Source organism: Elephas maximus, chromosome 3 (assembly GCF_024166365.1).
Source record: "Elephas maximus indicus isolate mEleMax1 chromosome 3, mEleMax1 primary haplotype, whole genome shotgun sequence".
Classification (NCBI taxonomy): domain Eukaryota; kingdom Metazoa; phylum Chordata; class Mammalia; order Proboscidea; family Elephantidae; genus Elephas; species Elephas maximus.
In genome coordinates, this window is record NC_064821.1 from 104,759,727 (window position 1) to 104,778,185 (window position 18,459).

Consider the following 18,459-nt stretch of genomic DNA (forward strand, 5'->3'; position numbering starts at 1 on the left):
CACTATGGGGCAGTTCTACTCTGTCCTTTAGGGTTGCTATGAATTGAAATTGTCTCAACAGCAATGGGTTTGGTATGGGTTTTATAACCCATTACTTCTCTAGAGGATATAATAGGTGGTGGATTAAGGGAAAAGGGAGAGAGGAGACTTCTGTGGTGAGTTGTTAAAGTGTTGTGTAGGGGAGATTGTGGTGAGGAGGGCCTTCTTTCCTCCCACCCACCCACCCAGCCCCATGAACATGAACAAGGGGAAGAGCATGGCTTACCCTCACCAGGTGAGAGGCTTCAAGCCGAGAGGTGTTTCCCTGTGTGTTGAAGAGTTTCTGGAGTACCAAGAATGAGTGTAACACTGAGGCTTGGAACCTTCTATAGCCGAGAGGCTGTGTAGGGACAACTGTGAAGGAACCTAACTGCTATGCATAATGTGGGACTCTATGTAGGGCCATGGAAGCAGATAGCTTGTGGTGATCCCTAATTCCAACAAGAGGACTGCCTGGAGGGATAATGTCACCTAAAGAGGATCTGAGCTGGCAGATGGGAGCTGAGCTAAAGAGCAAACTCTATACCTGTCATGGGTGCTGCAGATGGAGAGCCCTGGTGAAACAGGCCTTAGGAGAGCAAGGATCAGGCCTGGGACTGGACTCCATTAATGGCAGACTTTCTGCCCTCCTTCCTTGCAAGCCAAGAGGAACCTTGAGTGTGTGTGGAAGGAGATGACAGGGGGACACATGGTATGGAAAGAAGAGGTGGCTGTGCCCCTCCCCCACCTACCCTGCCAGGCAACCTTCCAGTTTTAAAGCTGAACTGAGCCAAACTCAGTGCTGTCGAGTCGATTCTGACTCATAGCGACCCTATAGGACAGCGTAGAACTGCCCCACAGGGTTTCCAAGGAGCGCCTGGCGGATTTGAACTGCCAACCTCTTGGTTAGCCGCTGTAGCACTTAACCACTGAGCAGGAAGAGCTAAATCACCTGAGTATGGTGTTAGGTAGATAGTACACTTATGAGCTGCAAACTCTACTGACCAAAATGTATCTTCCTAGGACTGAATGTAGTACGAGGAATGTTTTTTATTTAAGAATGGCCAGAAGAGTGATGGGCCCTGCTCAAAATTTAATTTAGGAGTGAAGGAAGGAAGGAAGGGAGGGAGGGAGGGAGAGAGAGAGGGAGGGAGGGAGGGAGGGAGGCCACAGAGTGTGTTTGGAGGAGGAGGAGGGATAAAGCTACTTTCAGCTTGCACCCTTCTGAGTCCCATGCCATCAATCCAGCTGTTACAAAGAGGGTAGTAGTTCATGTTTTGGGTTTCATCCTCACCAATACACAGCAAGATTTCTGCTGTCATGGTCATGCCTTAGAAAAGGAAAAAGGGGCTTGCAAATTTAAATGTCTTCCTTGAGATCACAGTAAGAGGTTGAGGGGAGACAAAGCTGGATGTCCCTGGACACTTCACCCTACCCCACTCCACTTTGAAAACCAGTTGCCAAGTTGATTCTAACTCATAGTGATTCCATTTGTGTGGCATAGAAGTGTGCTCCATAGGGCTTTCAATGGCTGATTGATCACTAGGGCTGTAATTCCAAGGTGCTCCTAGCTGGACTCATGTCTTGAACCTCTAACCTTTTGGTGAGTAGCTGAGTGTGTTAACCATTTGCACTACCCAGGGACTCAAAGCACACACAGGACTACTGAGTATGGAGCCTTTATGGCTACCCTCTTTCGTGGTCCCAGGGTCCAACTTCTAACTCTTCTCAATGAACTGAGCTTTATCAACAAGCCAGAAGCTAACACATGTCTAAGGAAGAGGGAAGGAGACCACAGCTATAACTTTTCTGACATACTTTTATGGGTTACAAACCACTTCATTTACATCCATTACTTCCTTTGATGCTTAGAGCAACTCTTTTTAGGGGAGGAGTCATTATCCCCTTTTCATTTTCTGGGTGACAAGGCAAATCCTTCAGAATGTAGATGATCTGCCTGAGGCGACATCAGAGGGGATGGCAGAGCTGGGTCTGGATTCAGTCTCCTCTGAGTCCAATTCCTGCAATCTTTCCTCAGAGCCACTTCTGTTCTGTTCTCTCACTTCTGAGCAGGCACTAGGGTCTTCAGAACACATTCCTTGTTTCTTTTTGCATTTCCTGCTGCTCCTTTCCCAGAAGCATCATGGTCTAGGAGCAGCACAGAGGCAGTGGCTGACAGGGGAAATGGTGATGCCCATTCTGAACTTCAGGCTCAACTTTTCGTTGGCTGGGGGCCTGAAGGTAAATTTTTGTACAAGGGAAGTGAAGAAAATAAACAGCTCAGACCTGGCCAACTGTTCTCCAAGGCAAACCCGCTTTCCTGAAAGGCAAAGACATAAAATTGAATTCTCTCTCCTTGTGAAGGAGATGCTAGGCAGGGACTGAAATCCTCTCCCCCATCCTGTCAAACCTGAGCAGAGGGAGGACCTGCTAGTCCCCAAGGCTTTATTTACAGCGGCTCATTTAAGTCTGACAACCACCTGGGTAAACTGAGGCACAGAAAGTCAGTCCAGATCAAAAACTCAAATGCCTTCAAGGGTCAGGCAGGGGAAGCACAGGAGTAAAGGTGCAGGTTGTAGAACAAGGAGGCCTGGGTTGATCTAGAAAGTGGATATCTAGCCTAAAGGCTTTCAAATATTAAAAACAATAACAAAAGCACACAACAAAACAATAAAAAAACTCTGCATTAAAATTTTCTGTCCCTGAAGGAAACTCTCAAAGATACAATCAAGTGAATGTCAGAGCAGCGGTTCTAAAGTGCAAACCTTCTCTACTGGGTAGGATAGAGTCCCCCCCAAATTTACGTCCTCCCCAGAATCTTGGAATGTGAGCTGTTTTTTAATTAGGGTCGTTGCAAATGTAATTAATTTAGATGAGGTCATATTCGAATAAGGGTGGTCCTCAATCCAACAAGAAACACACACAAGGAAAAACGCCACGTGACGATGGAGACACTGAAGTGTCAAGGACTGCAGAAAATTGCCACAGGCTGGGAGAGAAGCATGGAACAGACTCTCCCTCAGAGCCCTCCAGAAGGAAATAACCTTGCCTACACCTTGGTTTTAGACTTCTAGCTTCCAGAAATGTGAGAGAATAAATTTTTCTTGTTTTATGCCACACTGTTTGTGATAATGTGTCAAATCAGTCGTAGAAAATGAATACAGCATCTTTCCACTATGTCACGGTTTCCTCCTTAATTACTGGGGACCTCAGTGACATGGATGGTCCTCTCAACTGGAACAGCCTCTCTGACTCTCACAGCGGTCCTCCTTATACACAGAGGTCCTTTCCAAACAAAGGCCTCTGCTGCTAATGTGGAGCCCAAGGCTGATCCTTCTCTCCACAGTTCACACCTGGCACCGCCCTGGCCACCTCCCACTTCCAATGTCGTTGTTGTTGTTCGGTGCCGTGGAGTCGGTTCTGACCCATAGAGACCCTATGCACAACAGAACAAAACACTGCCCGGTCCTGCGCCATCCTTACAATCATTGTTATGCTTGAGCTCATTGTTGCAGCCGCCGTGTCAGTCCACCTCGTTGAGGGTCTTCCTCTTTTCCGCTGACCCTGTACTCTGTCACACTTCCTGATACAAGACTGGAAAACTGGAAGTTGAAGGATGACGATCCAATTCAGCTCCTCCCACTTCCTAGCCATATGATTTGAGTAGATTAAGTAATCTCCCTAGGCATTTAGAGAAAATGTGTGTGTGTGTGTGTGTGTGTGTGTATGCTTACAATGAGAACTTTACTTCTTCACATACTGTGTAGACTGCAAGCTGAATCCAAACAGACTAGATCATTCATTAATTTATATGGCAAAATACATATTTTACAATGTCACTTTGATAATAATAAACATTCTAACTATAAAATAGCTTATCATTAAATTGATCTGGAAAATTAGTATGACTGACTTGTTTCTCATAGTCCCATCAGAACTGTATTTAATTTCCAAAACAGAGAAGAATGCAGTTTAAAAGACTGCTTTTAAATAATACTTTTTGGGTGGTAGCAGCGCCAAAATGGCTTCCTGTATATTACAATTCTCTACTTTCCATAATGCGCTTTTTATTTTGAAATAATTTCGAATGTACAGAAAACTTGCATGACAATACAAAGAACTTTTTCTCCTGAATTACCTGAAAGTAAGTTGACTACATCATCTGTGAAATCTTTAGTATGTGTTTCCTACAAACAAGGCATTCTCTAACATAACCACAATACGCCATCGAAGTCAGAAAATTCATATTGATGCATTACCACCATCTTCTCCTCAGATCCATTCAAGATTTGCCATCTGTCCCAATAAAAATTCTTTATTATAGAAGGATCCAGTTCAGAATCACATGTTGCATTTAGCTGTTATGTCTCTTTAATCTCCTTCAGTCTAGAATAATTCTTCAGTCTCTCCTTAACTTTCATGACTTTTACATTTTTGAAGATTGTTGTTGGGTGCTGTCAAGTTAATTCTGACTCGTAGTGACTTCACGTGACAGAGTAGAACTGCCCCATAGGGTTTTCTTGGCTGTAATCTTTATGGGAGCAGATTGCCATGTCTCTTTCCTGTGGAGTAGCTGGGTAGATTTGAACCGCTAACCTTTCTGTTAGCAGCTGAGCGCTTGGCCTTTGTGCCACCAGAGCACCTTTTTACAGACATGTTGTAAAATGTCTCTCACATTTCTTCAAGGTTAGATTCAGATTGTTGGTTATGCATCTTTGGCAGGAACATCACCAAAATGGTGTTATGCTCTTATTGTTGCATCTTATCAGGTGGTAATGATTTTGATTTGTTCTATTATTGGTGATGTTAACTTTGATCACAGGTTCTCCTCTATAAAATTCTTCTTTTTCCTTTTGTAATTAATACATATTTTGAGACTGTGTAAATAAAACGTTACTCATTGAACTTTCATCCACTAGTTTTATCATCTATTTGTGTTTCCTGGCCGAATTACTTTTTACTCTGATGGTTGCCAGATGGTGATTTTCTAATTCTGTCATCCCTTCCACATTTATTAGTTGGCATGCTAATATAAGGAAATGCTTGATCTCATCCCTATTTATTTATATCATCACGGATTCATAGATTCCTATCTTTAGTCAAAGGGTTATAATCTGTTACTATCACTATTTATTTTGTGCTCAGAATACTCCAGGTTTGGTCACTGGATGCCAAATCAAGCAAGTCATTTCCTTACTTTCTGCCACAATAAAATGTTCTAGGCTCATCTTACATTTTCCTTTCCTAGTCCCTGAAATCAATCATTTCTCCCAAAGCCCCATTCCTTCTAGTGGATAATGATAACTAGAAACTAAGATCTGGACATTAGGCATGCTCACTGATATCAGGGTCTTATTGTGCCTGGGTCATCTCAGTGGACACAAATGGGGAATATATATATGTATGCATATAATGTGAGCACACATACAAATATATGTATGAACACCCATATCTCCATCCATCCATCCATCATCCATCCATCCATCCATCCATCCATCCATCCATCCATCCATCCATCCATCCATCCATCCATCCATCCATCCATCCATCCATCCATCCATCCATCATCATCCATCTGTATAAAATCTGAGTTCCATCAGTAACCTCTGATTCCAATCCAACACAACAGAGTTCATTCTATTTTCTCCCCTTCCATATCTGTATCTCCCTCCCATTATTCTCAACATATTTATGTATTGGGTCAATCTCCCCTGTATATAGCTAATTTCCCATCACTGCCATGGTTGCCCTGTGCAGAGCCCTCCTCATCTCGCTTGGACTCCGACACCTGCTCTGAACTCCTGCTGCCCCTTCCCTGTGTGAATTCCCTCCTCACCCGACTCGTGCTACAACAGTCCCTGCCAGCAGTGCCACCCCTCTCTTGTAGATGTTTTTAATAGCTTATTTCCTCTCTTAGTAATATATTCAGTGTTAAAAAAAAAAAAAAAGCCTGAAAAAGAAAAGTAATCCAGACAAACCTTTTGTTAACATTTTGACATATTTCTTAGTAGTCCCTACAGGGTTTCAACTGCACAAAACTGTTTTCGCTCATAAAACTGGTTTTACGGTCTGTAGTTAATTCTATGAGGAGCCCTGGTGGCGCAATGGTTAAGCACTTGGCTCCTAACTGAAAGGTCGGCTGTTGGAATCAACAAGAGGCTCCATGAGAGAAAGACGTGGCAGTCTGCTCCCATAAAGATGACAGCCTTGGGAACCCTTTGGGACAGTTCTACTCTTCCTACAGGGTCACTATGAGTCAGAATCGACTGGACAGCAATGGCTTTGGTTTGGGTTTAGTTAATTCTATACACTGCTTTTCTACTCTGTTTTTCCCTGTGAAATATTCTTGGAATGAATTTATTGTATGTTTCTATTTTGTCCTCTGCTATAAAGGTCTTTTGAGGAAATAAAATTAGATAATATAGACAAAAATATTCATAAATGTGCTCACAATTATAACATCATTGTATTCTTTTGTTTTTGTTTCTCCCAAGTGTGTACCTAATTTATCTCTGTTCCCCTCACCTTTATCTCTTTGCCCATCACAAATAGAATAATTAGCAAATTTCTTAAAATGGTGCTGAATCTATGTATTGCAAATGCTGAGATTCCTCTAGAAGAATCCACATGTTGTGACAAAACTGAGCCTAGAGAGTAAGGAACTAGGGTTAGAGTACCGGTTCCATCAGTAACCAGCTATGTAGACGTCAGTAACCATTCATTCTTACGGCGCTGCGGTTTTATCACTTCTCAAATGAGTGAAATAATCTCTCTCCTAGCTATTTTATGTAGCTCAGCAAGGATCTCAATGAGATGGCAGGTATGTATTTTTTTTTTAAACATGAATATGAGGATTATTTGATTTCAAAGCTTTGGCATAGATTCAAGGAACCTTGGACCTTCTCCCTAGTGCTTCCACTAACTGGCTATCAGTAACCAACCAGGTCAGTTACCTCAGTAGTAAAACGAGAGAGCTGACCTAGGTTTTTGACAAAGATCTTTCCAACCTTACCTCTTATGATCTAATAATTGTATTTGAGAAATGAGAAACCAGATCTTGCCTTTCATGAAGCTGCTGAGGTTTTGTTGGATCAAATAGGGAGGATTTATGTGGGAAAAAGAAAATCTGAATTTGTAATAACAGCTCTGTAATCCGCCCTGATTATGCACATATGGTAATTCCACACCTGGTCATCTTTTCCATGAGAAGGGCAGGAGTTGTCAATGCCTCATGCCTTCAGGGAGGCTGTCTTTAGAAAAAGCTAGAACAAGAGTGAGGAAAAGCAACTGTCTGCCAATGCTGGAAGTGCGCTGGAAAAAAATAGCTAGTTGTGCTGCCATTTTGTTAACCTACTGGATTTTTCAGGTTTCTATTTCCTGGTCGTCATTCTGCCATATTTTTATGGCAGTCCTCAGGACAATCATTTGCCTTCTCTGAATTTCGTTCTTCTCAGTCAGACATTGCTGAGACTAATTAATTGCAAAAAAAAAAAAACCCCAAACACTCCAATTCTCTCCACCTCTGGACCCATGTCCTTCGTAGTGTGACTTCATAGCTCTTCCCATTAAAAATTGTACTCATTTTCCTCTCTTATTATAGATTGAATTGCTTCCCATTAAAACATGTATTGGAATCATAACCCTCACGCTTGTGGAGATGGTCCCTGGGTGGTAAAACAGTTTGCATTCTGCTACTATCTGAAAGGTTGGCAGTTGGAATCTGCCCAGTGGCACTGCAGAAGGAAGGCCTGGCAATCTACTTCTGTAAGATTACAGCCATTGAAAACCTGTGGAGTGCAGTTCTCCTCTGAAACATGTGGGATAACCATGAGTTGGAACTGACTGGATGGTAATTTTTTTTTTTTTTTTAACCTATGGATATAATACCAGTTAGGAATAGGGCTTTCTTTGTTATGCTAATGAGGCCATATTAGTGTAGGGTATGTCCTAAACCTAATCACTTCTGAGTTATAAGGAGCAGCATGGACACAGAAACAACCAAACATAAACAGTGGAAGACAGATGCTAAACTGAGGATCACCGAGGAACCAAGGAATGTCAGAGACAAAGTTGAGACAAGAATCTTCCCTCAGAGCTGAGAGAGCAAAAACTTCCCCTAAAGCCAGTGCCCTGCATTCAGACTTCTAGCCTCAAGAACTGTGAGAAAACAAATTTCTGTTTCGGTAGGTTACAGCAGCACTAGGAAACTAAGACACCTCGCCTTGAGTTGGGGCTGGCCTTAAAACATGCATAGGCCAACAGAACGCAGTGCAAGTGATGGTGTGCCAGTTTCAAGCCTAGACCCTAAGAGGCCTTGTGTGCTTCCATTCTCTACCTTGGGATCTTATTGACCCAATGTGAACAAGTCTAGGCTAGCTTGCTGGGGGATGACAGAGAGCATGGCAAAGAACCCCGCTGTCCCAGCTGAGGCCATCCTAGATCAGTCTTCAGCTAGCTGACCTCCCAAACCAGTAAGACAGCCCAACCGAGATCAGCAGAGCTTCACAGTTGACCTGTAGACTGGTGAGCAATAATGCATGCTGCTTGTTGTAAGCTACTGAGATTTGGGCTGTTTGTTATGCAGCAATATACTTACTAAAACATATGGTATGAACTTAATGCACTTAAAGTAAAGGGACCTTTAAGTGCAAAGGTGAATTACATTCGAGCCGTACTGGAGACAGCATTAAATAAGAAGTGTAAGAACTTGGTTCTTAGGTCTGTTCTGCCAATGCCTTGGGCACGTGATCTCAGGTTAAAAAAAAAAAAAAAAAACCTCTCTTATTCTCAATTTCCTTATATTAAAAAAAGAGATATCAATCCACTTCCTTTCTAGTTATTAATAACAGGATTACTGCAAGGGTTAAATGAGACAATTTCCTTGTAAATGAAATCCATAATTAAGAGGGTATGATACAATTCTCGACCTCAAAGTCTTAGCAAGGTAGTGTGTGTCAAGCTTTTCATGCTTCTCCAGCTAATGAAGATGGGAGAATTTTTTAGCAGAGGAGACATGAAACAACTGCAAAGAAAAGCTTCTGCCACATGAAGGAAAGTTATCCAGCCATTGCTCAGCTGAGATGGATCCTTCTTCCTCTTAAAGCCATGAACATCTATTAAGTCTTCTCTCATCAAAGTTACAACAAGCATTAGGTGGAGGATTTTCGTGGGATATACAGAGGGTCACATTTCTAGTATTTCAGCACCACATGGATCTGCTGCAAGATCCAAGGAACAAGAATAATTATAATAATTGAATTATATGGCTGGAAGCCTGTGCTGTAACACAAAACTTGAAGCTATTGCTGACAGAATGATTGGAAGATATTCCTAAGTATCAGCTTTCATTATCAGGAAGTGACTTGTCCAACGTGAACAAAGGTGACAGAGAACCAGATGAAGAAAGACAAAGAGATGTAATTACAGTTAGCCCAGATACATTTAAGGCAATGCAGCACAGTGGGGAAGCCTGAGCTTTGGAGTCCCACCAAAATGGGTTCAAATTCCAGCTCTTATCTTTCTCTTAGAGCTTTAGTGCCATCAGCAAAATATTGCAGTTTCAGAAAATCAGTGCCTATTTTATTTTAAGTTAAGGATAAGCAAACTATCATGCAGTCTTTAGTATGAATTGTGTGTGGAATTTGGTGATTGTTAGAAGATACGCTATAAAGAGCAGAGGTTTTTGAGTTTGACAAAGCCGGTTGGCGACAAGCCCTGGTGCCACCAAGTGTGAGTTTTATGACTTTAGTTGCCATACTTAAACCCTGTGAGCCTCAGTTTCCTTAACTCTATAGTGGAGATAGCAATTTGAATTTCATAAGGCTCCACGGCACTGGGTTTTATACTAGAACACATGGTCTATGGCAGCAGGCTTACTTTTTCTGTATTATTCACTGCCATATCCTCAGGGCTGAATGCTTGACACATAATAGGTTCTCAGTAAGCACTTAAGGAACTAAGGCACTGGGAAATTACTTGAAATAATGCATGTGACATATCTAACTCAAGACCTGTAATATGCTAAGAATTTTTTTTGTTCGTTTTACATTGTTATGAGTTAAGCAAAAAATAAAAAACAAACAAAAAACTTTTTTAGAACTGGCCTGGAAATATGAGAGTTTTTACTGCAAACATGGAAACCCTGGTGATGTAGTGGTTAAGAGCTACGTCTGCTAACCAAAAGGTCAGCAGTTTGAATCCACTGGGTGCTCCTTGGAAACTCTATGGGGCAGTTCTACTCTGTCCTATAGGGTAGCTATGAGTGGGAATCGACTTGATGGCAATGAGCTTTACTGCAACCTCTTTTGTACCTTTCAATGTGTGTAACATGCACATGTGTTCACTTGATTTTAAAAAGGTAATTAAAATTTAAAAAGGCAAAAGAACCTCTTCAGGGAGTGTTTACAGAGTAGATCCTGACTTAGTTAAGTCCATGACATTCACAGTCACTGCCTGACACCTCTGATGGTAAGTAGACCCCTGCCTTTGCCCCCTCCCCCTTTCCTCATTACAAATCAACTCTATTTCTGCATGTAGCTGGCAGTCCTTAAAAAGAACTTGGGACATTTTAAAATTCTGTAAAGATGGCAGATGTCCAACTTTCTTTTTGAGCAAGAAGCAGGGTCTAGGTTTCTCTATCCCTAGTACTTGAGGGAGCAGAACAAAGTGAGATTGAAATCTCCATCAAAGGCAAGAGAAGGCTCTGCAGGTAAGGGGCAGCTTAAAGCAATGCCCAGCCCTGGAATCCTGGGGCTGCAACCAAGGGCAGGATGGAATCACACTGGGCAAGGCCATCTGGAGATATTCCAACTAAAGCAAAAGACTGATGGGAGAAGACTGGGGAAGGCTGAAAGAGGGACTTTGGATCTTCACACTCCTATTTATTACAACTCACCTATTGAGAAAGGCAGAAAGGCTTCCCTTTTCTTAAACTGTCCATTCTACAGAAAATGCTCTGGATTGAATGTTTCAGGGGTGGCCCACTCTGCGGGGTCTCTGTGCAGCACAGTCAGATTTTTCAGGATCATGGTCCCCTAGAGAAGGCAGCAAAGACTCAGGCAAGGCTTCACTCACACAACACACCTACACAGATGGTGTTAGTCCTCAGGTTCCTGTACCTTGACTACACCCTGAACTCCCCTATCCTCCCAAGCCCACCATCTCCTGAGTCCAACCCCCGGAACTCTGCTATTTGCCATGAGACACTTCACAGTGATGGATAGGAACTGCCTGCTGGGAATTTTACCAGGGAAGTTTGGCTACTATTCACTGTGGAATGTATCTTCTTTAAAGGGACAGGTCAGTGTAGGACTTGGGACGGAACAAGTATGTAGCAGGAAGAAAATAATGGAGTAGCTGGCCAGACAGCATTGTATCAAAATCAATCCAGCTGCTCAGTGAGGGGATAACTGTGGCAGCTCCACAAAGGTAAAGGATGTCTCAGCTGTCTCTGTTTCTCCCATTTTCTTCCCTCCAATGTCTAGTACATGGCACCCCCTCTCCCAGTAGGTTTAATACTAGAATCAGGTAGCCCTGTAAAAGGCACCCATCTTCATCCAGTTATACAAGCAAGAAACCCGAGTGTTGTCCTTAATGCATCCTTTCCCCTCACTCTACCTTCATCTAATCCATCAGCAAGAATCACTGATTTTACTTCCTAAATTTCTCTTCATTCTCTCACCTTGATTCCATGTTCACTGCCCAGGCTACCATTTTGCTTCTTATACTCGTATAATAGCCTCCTAACTGTGTCCTGAGGGCAGTGGTGGTTCTATGGTAGAACTCTTGCCTTCCATGCAGGCGAGCTGGGATTGATTCCTGGCCAATGCACCTCAAGCACAGCCCCCACCTGTCGGCTGCCATTTATGTGTTGCTGTGACGCTAAACAGGTTTAGCAGAGCTTTTTTTTCCAGACTAAGATCAGAACAAAGGTTGGTGATCTACTTCTAAAAATCAGCCAGTGAAAATCCTATGGATCACGACAGTCCTACCCTATAGTGCTTGGAGTCTTCATGAGTTGAGGGTCAACTCTGTGGCAGCTCACAAATATGTCCCATGCCTTCTCTTGGCCTTTTAATGTACTCTGTATCCTGAAAGCAGAGTGAGCATTGGAAATGATTAAACCAAACCACACTCACCCACCCACTCCCACCCAGAACCTGAAACACTTCAGTATCTTCCCATCACTTTTAGGTTAAAGACCACCATCTGACCTTGTTTGGGCTACCCTCCTCCTCCTGTCTGCATTCACACTGCAGAGGTCTGCTTTCAGTTTCTCCAACATGCTTGTTCCCCCTCATTTCAAGGCTTTTTTCCCCTACTGCCTGGACTGCTCTTTTTCCCCACTTTGTCGCCAAGCTACCCTTAATCATTCTTTAATCCTCGGTCCAAACATCACTTCCTTTTGGAAGCTTTCTTTGACCACTCCTGCTCATACTCCTTGCTCCAGCTAATTTGCATTTTATAGCACCCTGTACACTTTTTAGGGTTTGTAATTATTTAGCCTAATCATTTGTATGATTGTTTTCTTGCTCAGGGTTGTTCTCTCTACAACAAACTATAGGTAAAGAGCTCTACATAAATGACCTCATTTTACCTCTAGATGGATCCTGCCAGAGAGGTTTTGTATGTGCTTTACAGATGAAGAAATTAAAGCTCTAAAAGGTTAAATAATGTGCCCATAGCTGCATAGTTAGAGAAGGCAGAGCTGTGATTTGAACCAAGTCTGACACCCTCGCTCTCAGTCTCTACATTAAACAGTCAATTAGGTCTCCTAGTTCCCGGGCTGAGGTTGACTTTAAAAATCAGTAGTGGAAGGGGTTGGTTGAGCTGGGCTGGTTCCTTGGAGATCAATGGCTTTGCTAGAAAAATGCAAACAGCACTTAGAATTTAGACTTCAACCTTCATCACAAGATGACCAATCAATAAGGAAATCAGTGCATGCACAGCTGCTTTTCCTGGCTCTGTAGTGACAGTGTCCAAGGGGTGACCAAGGAGTAACCAAGAGGTGACCAAAGAGTACCAAGGGGTAAGCAAAGCTCCTCTGTTTGTGCCTCTTGAGATTGTTCCTGGGTATGATATACTCAGAGGAACATAGACAAGCTGGAATGGATCTCCAGAGGCTGACCCAGGTGCTTAGAAAACAAGGGAAGAGATGGGAGAATGTACAGTCTCTAGAGAGGATGATAGAGGACACAGGAGGGCTGTCTGCAGAGATTTTGAGTGGTGTGGAGAGGGGAACAGAATTCCTTTGTGAGGACTGGGGAATTTAACAGGAATCTACTTCCAAAAATTGGCCACTGAAAACTCCATGGATCACAGCGGTCCAAATCGCGACTAATCATGAGGATGCGCAGGAGTGAGCAGTGTTTTGTTCCCTTGTGCATGGTGTCGCCATGAGTCTAGGCCTGACTCAAAGACAACTAACAACAGCAACAATTGAGGAAAATTACAGGGAGACTCTAATTTTAAAGTCAAAGTAAAGCAACTCTTGTGGAGGAAACGTGGTGCAGCACAAAAAAGATGACAAGCCTTGGATGCAGAACAGATCTGATTCCGGATCCCAACTTTGTCACATAGTAGCTGAGAGACCTTAGGTAAGGTACTTAATTTCTCTGAGCCTCAATTTCCCAGTTTAAAAGACGGGTATACCAAAATCCATTGCCATCAAGTTGATTCCGACTCATAGGGACCCTCTAGGACAGTGTAGAACTGCCCCACAGGGTTTCCAAGTAGCAGCTGGTGGATTCGAATTATTGACCTTTTGGTTAGCAGGTGAGCTCCTAACCACTGTGCCACCAGGGCTCCTCAAAAATGGGTATAACAAAAAGTAATTCCGAGGACTGAGTGAGATATTTTGAAAGAACTTCAATAGCCCACAGCACACAATCGTTGCTTGATAAATGCTGGCTCCTTTCTCACTCTAATAATTAATGTTGCGCACACCTGGTTGGTTTCCCTTTTGTGACAGGAAGTTCCTTATCGCTGGGCTGTAAGTGAAAGCTGGAAAAATACCTGTGGGGATATTATGTTAGAAACACCAGCATTAATGTGATGTTGACTCAACTGTTCTCAAATGTCCCTTCATATTTTAACATTCCATAGCCCCAGGATGACACGCAGCAAGTGCCTAGTCCTTCAGGCTGTTCTACCAAGAGAAAGAAAAAGGTTCTGTGTCAATGTATGACTGAGAACTGCTGCCTACTGTGTCCCCATGAAGACTGACAATGCACACTGTTGTTGTTAGCTGCCATCGAATTGCCCCCAACTCATGGCGACTCACACACAACAGGATCAGACTGTTGTGATCTGTAGGGTTTTCATTTGCTGATTTTCAGAAGTAGATTACCAGGCCTTCCTTCCTAGTCCAACTTCTTGGTCTGGAAGCTTTGCTGAAACCTGTTCAGCATCACAGCAACACTTAAACCTCCACTGCCAGACAGGGGGTGGCTGCGATGAGGCGTTCAAAAACCCACTGCCATCAAGTTACTTCCAGCTCATAGTGACCTCATAGGGTTTCCAAGGCTGTAAATCTTTATGGAAGCAGACTGCCACATGTTTTCTCCAAGGAGCCACTGGTGGTTTCGAACCCCACTGAAGTGCACTGGCTGGAAATTAAATCCAGGTCTCCTGCATAGAAGGTGAGAATTTACCACTGAACCAACACTGCCCTCCAATGCAAATTAGTATAGTAAAAACTCTGAGAAGTTTTTAAGTCTTTCCCTAAACTTATCTGGCCACAGAATTCCCCATCTTTGCCCCAATACCTATTAACCCAGGTGTACTAATGTTCTAAAGCCCATACTTGGAGGAAAAAAAAAAGTACTATATAAAAAAAAAAAAAAATTTTTTTTTTTTTTATATCAAGTATAATATCTCTCTCTCCCCATTTGAGTGATTGCTTAGGATATGAATACATGTCATTTTTCCAATTCAGATTCCTACTGTCTAATAATACGGACTTGAAGACCTGAGGCTGAGAGCCCCTGGTTACCTTTGGCAGTGGTATCCAGCCACAGTGGTATCAAATGTCACTTCTCTGGGCACGTTCAAGGGGATGATGTTGCCCATTCTCTGCACCTCATGGATGACGGCATTGGTGTAGGGCATGTGCTCTCATTCATTCAGGCTGGGCTGCCGTGACTGGCCAACTACTCTGTCAGTCTCAGCTTGTACTTTCTCTGGAAAACAAAAGGTTCTATTCTTTTTTAAGCTTTCATGCTTTCTTCCAGAGATGCAGGGGTGGTCTCCAAGGTCACAAACAAATGGTTCTTAATCCTTCAAAGGGCTTATTTAGAAAAATTTCAACCCCATAATTTTCTTGAGCCTAGTTAGGCTAAGGAATGGAACAACCAGGGTCAAAATGGGTAAGATTATAGTGTTGTTGTTATTGTTATTAGTTGCCATTGAGTTAGCTCTGACTCATGGGAACACTGCCAGGTCCTGAGTCATCTTCACGATTGTTGGTATGTTTGAGTTCATTGTTGTAGCTATTAAGATTAACACAGGCTCCATAGACTCTAGTTTCTCAAGGAGGTATATAAGAGTGGTAAGTGGGCCCTGCTGTAAGACAAATCTGGATCAACTCATGCTGTACAAAATTAATGCTCCAATTTAATTAAACTCTCTGAGCCTCAGTTACCTCGTATGAGGGAATAAATTAGAGGGAATAAATCTACATTCATCTTAAGTATATTTTGAGAGTTGCATAAACTGATATAGGTAAGACCCCAATAAATGATACAAATTACTAGCTGTCCCCCAACATCTGTTCTCCTCTTTTTCTATAGTAATAAAGATTTTACCTGGTTGCCCAGCTAAAGACTACATTTCCCAGACTTCCTTGCAACTGTGTGATCATATGATTAAGTTCTGGTCAAGAGAATGTATGTAGAAGTGATGCTTAACACTTCAAACATGCCCTTAAAGGAAAAGGTGTGTGTTCCCTTTGAACCTAAAGAAAGGAAATGCTAGAAATTTCTTCAAGGAGTCAGAATACATCATAAGGGAAGTAGTATCTGGTCAGACTCTTCAAGAAGAGTTTGAAGTTTGCTGTTTAGGGAAATTGGGGAAGTGCATTTTTGGTAGAGGGAACAGTACGTGTGAATGAACAGAGGCATAATAAGAACAGTGCAATGGACAAATGACATGTGATTTAGTGAGGCCAGCCTGCAGAGCGGGTGGGCTTGACGGTGGCAGAAAAGGGCACACCTGAGGAGTCTGGACATCATTCAAAGGGCAATGGCAAGCCATTTCTTAAAAAGACCAGATTTTCGTACAAGAATGTCACTCTTCTGTGAAATTTAACACAGTGTCAATCGACTTTACTGTTTTCCCCACTAGATTCTCAGCTTCTTGAGCAAAGGGACCCTTTGCATTACCAGGACCCATCAGAATCCCTGACAGAAAAATTAAAGAACGTGTTGGTCTTGAGTCTACCTTGTGATTGTTCCACCTATCTTTTCATTCTACCATGATATCTTTTGGTCACAACCCTGAGGCAGTATGTCTGAGGAGGCATTTGTCTGTCTGGTCCAGGCACATGAATGCTCACCTTGGATTTCCAGGTAGATGGCCAGGTAAAGCAGAGCCCAGCGCAGAGTTGTGGAAGTTGTATCTGTTCCAGCAAAGAAGAGGTCCAGCGTGCTGCACACAAGGTTTTCTTCATGGAAACTCGAAGTAGCACTGCCTGTATACTAGAAAGAAAAATATTTATTAATTTCTTCCTAGTTTCCACAAAACACAGGGGCATCATCCTAGGGAAGGAATTTGGAAAGAAATGCCCCAAGGAGAAGCAACTTTCCCTTTGGCTTTCTCAGAAAGCATAGGGTATTACAGCAATATCATCAGCATCATCCTTCCCCAAGTGCTGGAGGCTACCTAGGGCTTCCAGCACTTGAGCAGAATAAATCAAAACAATCATTATCTCACACCTATAATTGGGAGAGAGAAAGAGCATGGATTGTGAAAAAGATAGACTTGCGTTCCAACGTCAGTCACATCCTCACTAGCTGTATGACCTAGGACGAGTTACTTAATCTCTCTGTGCTTCAGTTTCCTATAACGTAAAATACCCTCTTAAGATCACGTGATGAGCTGCCTGAGATGCAACAGGCACACAGCAAATAATCAACAAGTGTTTTACTGTTACAGAAAAAATAAACTCAATTCCCCTTTCATGCAACAATTCATGTATCTCCCCGAACCCCTTTTCCTTTCTAGATTACCCTCTCTAATTTGATCACCTGTTCCTCCTGACACTATCATCTTCCTCTGGATCCTTCAATTTGTCAACATTTCTCTTAACGCGTAGTCCCATACCGGAACACCATACAGCAAGTACAGTCTCTTCCTTTGAGGAGAAAACAATGCTTCTATTAATACTATGCCAACAAGGTGAAATAAGGGAGAAGGTGGAAAGGAATCCATCAATCTGCCTACTCCATGAGGAGGAACCATTAATCTGAAGAGTCAAAAGTCAAGACACTGATTCAGTGACGCATATTTAGTGGAGGGGTCACTGTGTCAAAGGCCATACATTCAACCTGGCTTTCTTCCTGCTTCTTTTCTATAATGATTGAAAGTAGTGATATAGGGGTGGGTGGAACAAAAAGCCCCACCTAGGCCCTGAGGCTAAACTCTGATGTCCAATTCAGCTTTACTTATGCTCTTATATGGAGGCTAAAGATAGGAGTAGATAACTGGGCCCCCAAAAACCAAATCTCTTGCTGTCCATTCCAACTCATAGTGACCCTATAGGACAGAGAAGAACCGCCTCATAGGGTTTCCAAAGAGCAGCTGGTGGGTTCAAATTGCTGACCCTTTGGTTAGCAGTCAAGCTCTTAAGCACTATGCCACCAGCGCTCTAAACCAAAAACAAAACTGTTGCCATTAAGTCGATTCCAACTCATAGTGACCCCATAGGACACAGTAAAATGCCCTATCATAGGGTTTCCAAGAGTGTAATCTTTACAGAAACAGGTTGCCACATATTTCTCCCAAGGAGTGGCTGGCGGGTTCAAATCACCAGCCTTTTGGTTAGCAGCTGACCACTTAACCACTGTGACACCAGGGTTCCTCGGGCAACTGGGCACAGACATATCTAATAATAAAACAGTACTTTCATGCTCAGTTTCTATTTTCCCTTTTGAGTACAGCTCCTTCAAATAAGGGTAGAGGGTAGGCCTTGGGGATGAGAAGGCAGTACTTGGGTATTCCCAGGGTCTCAAACAAAATACCATTAAACCCTTATCTTTATTTCCAATTGTCTCAGCAATCCTGAGTTAATGCTACTTCTATACTCTGAAACAGTGCTTTTTTTTTTTTCCTCTGTGGTAGGCTGAATAATGACTTTCAAAGATGTCCTCATCCTAAACCCTAGAATTTGTGAATATGATGCCTTATTTAGAAAAGGGAAAGAACCCTCGGGGCGCATTGGTGTTA

General features: G+C 42.7%; 1 pseudogene; it reads right to left on the minus strand.

Annotated features, from left to right (window-relative positions):
* Positions 1–14,481: 14,481 nt before the first annotated feature.
* Positions 14,482–18,459, minus strand: part of LOC126071331 (cytochrome P450 2J2-like) — a 36,073-nt pseudogene continuing 32,095 nt past the window's right edge.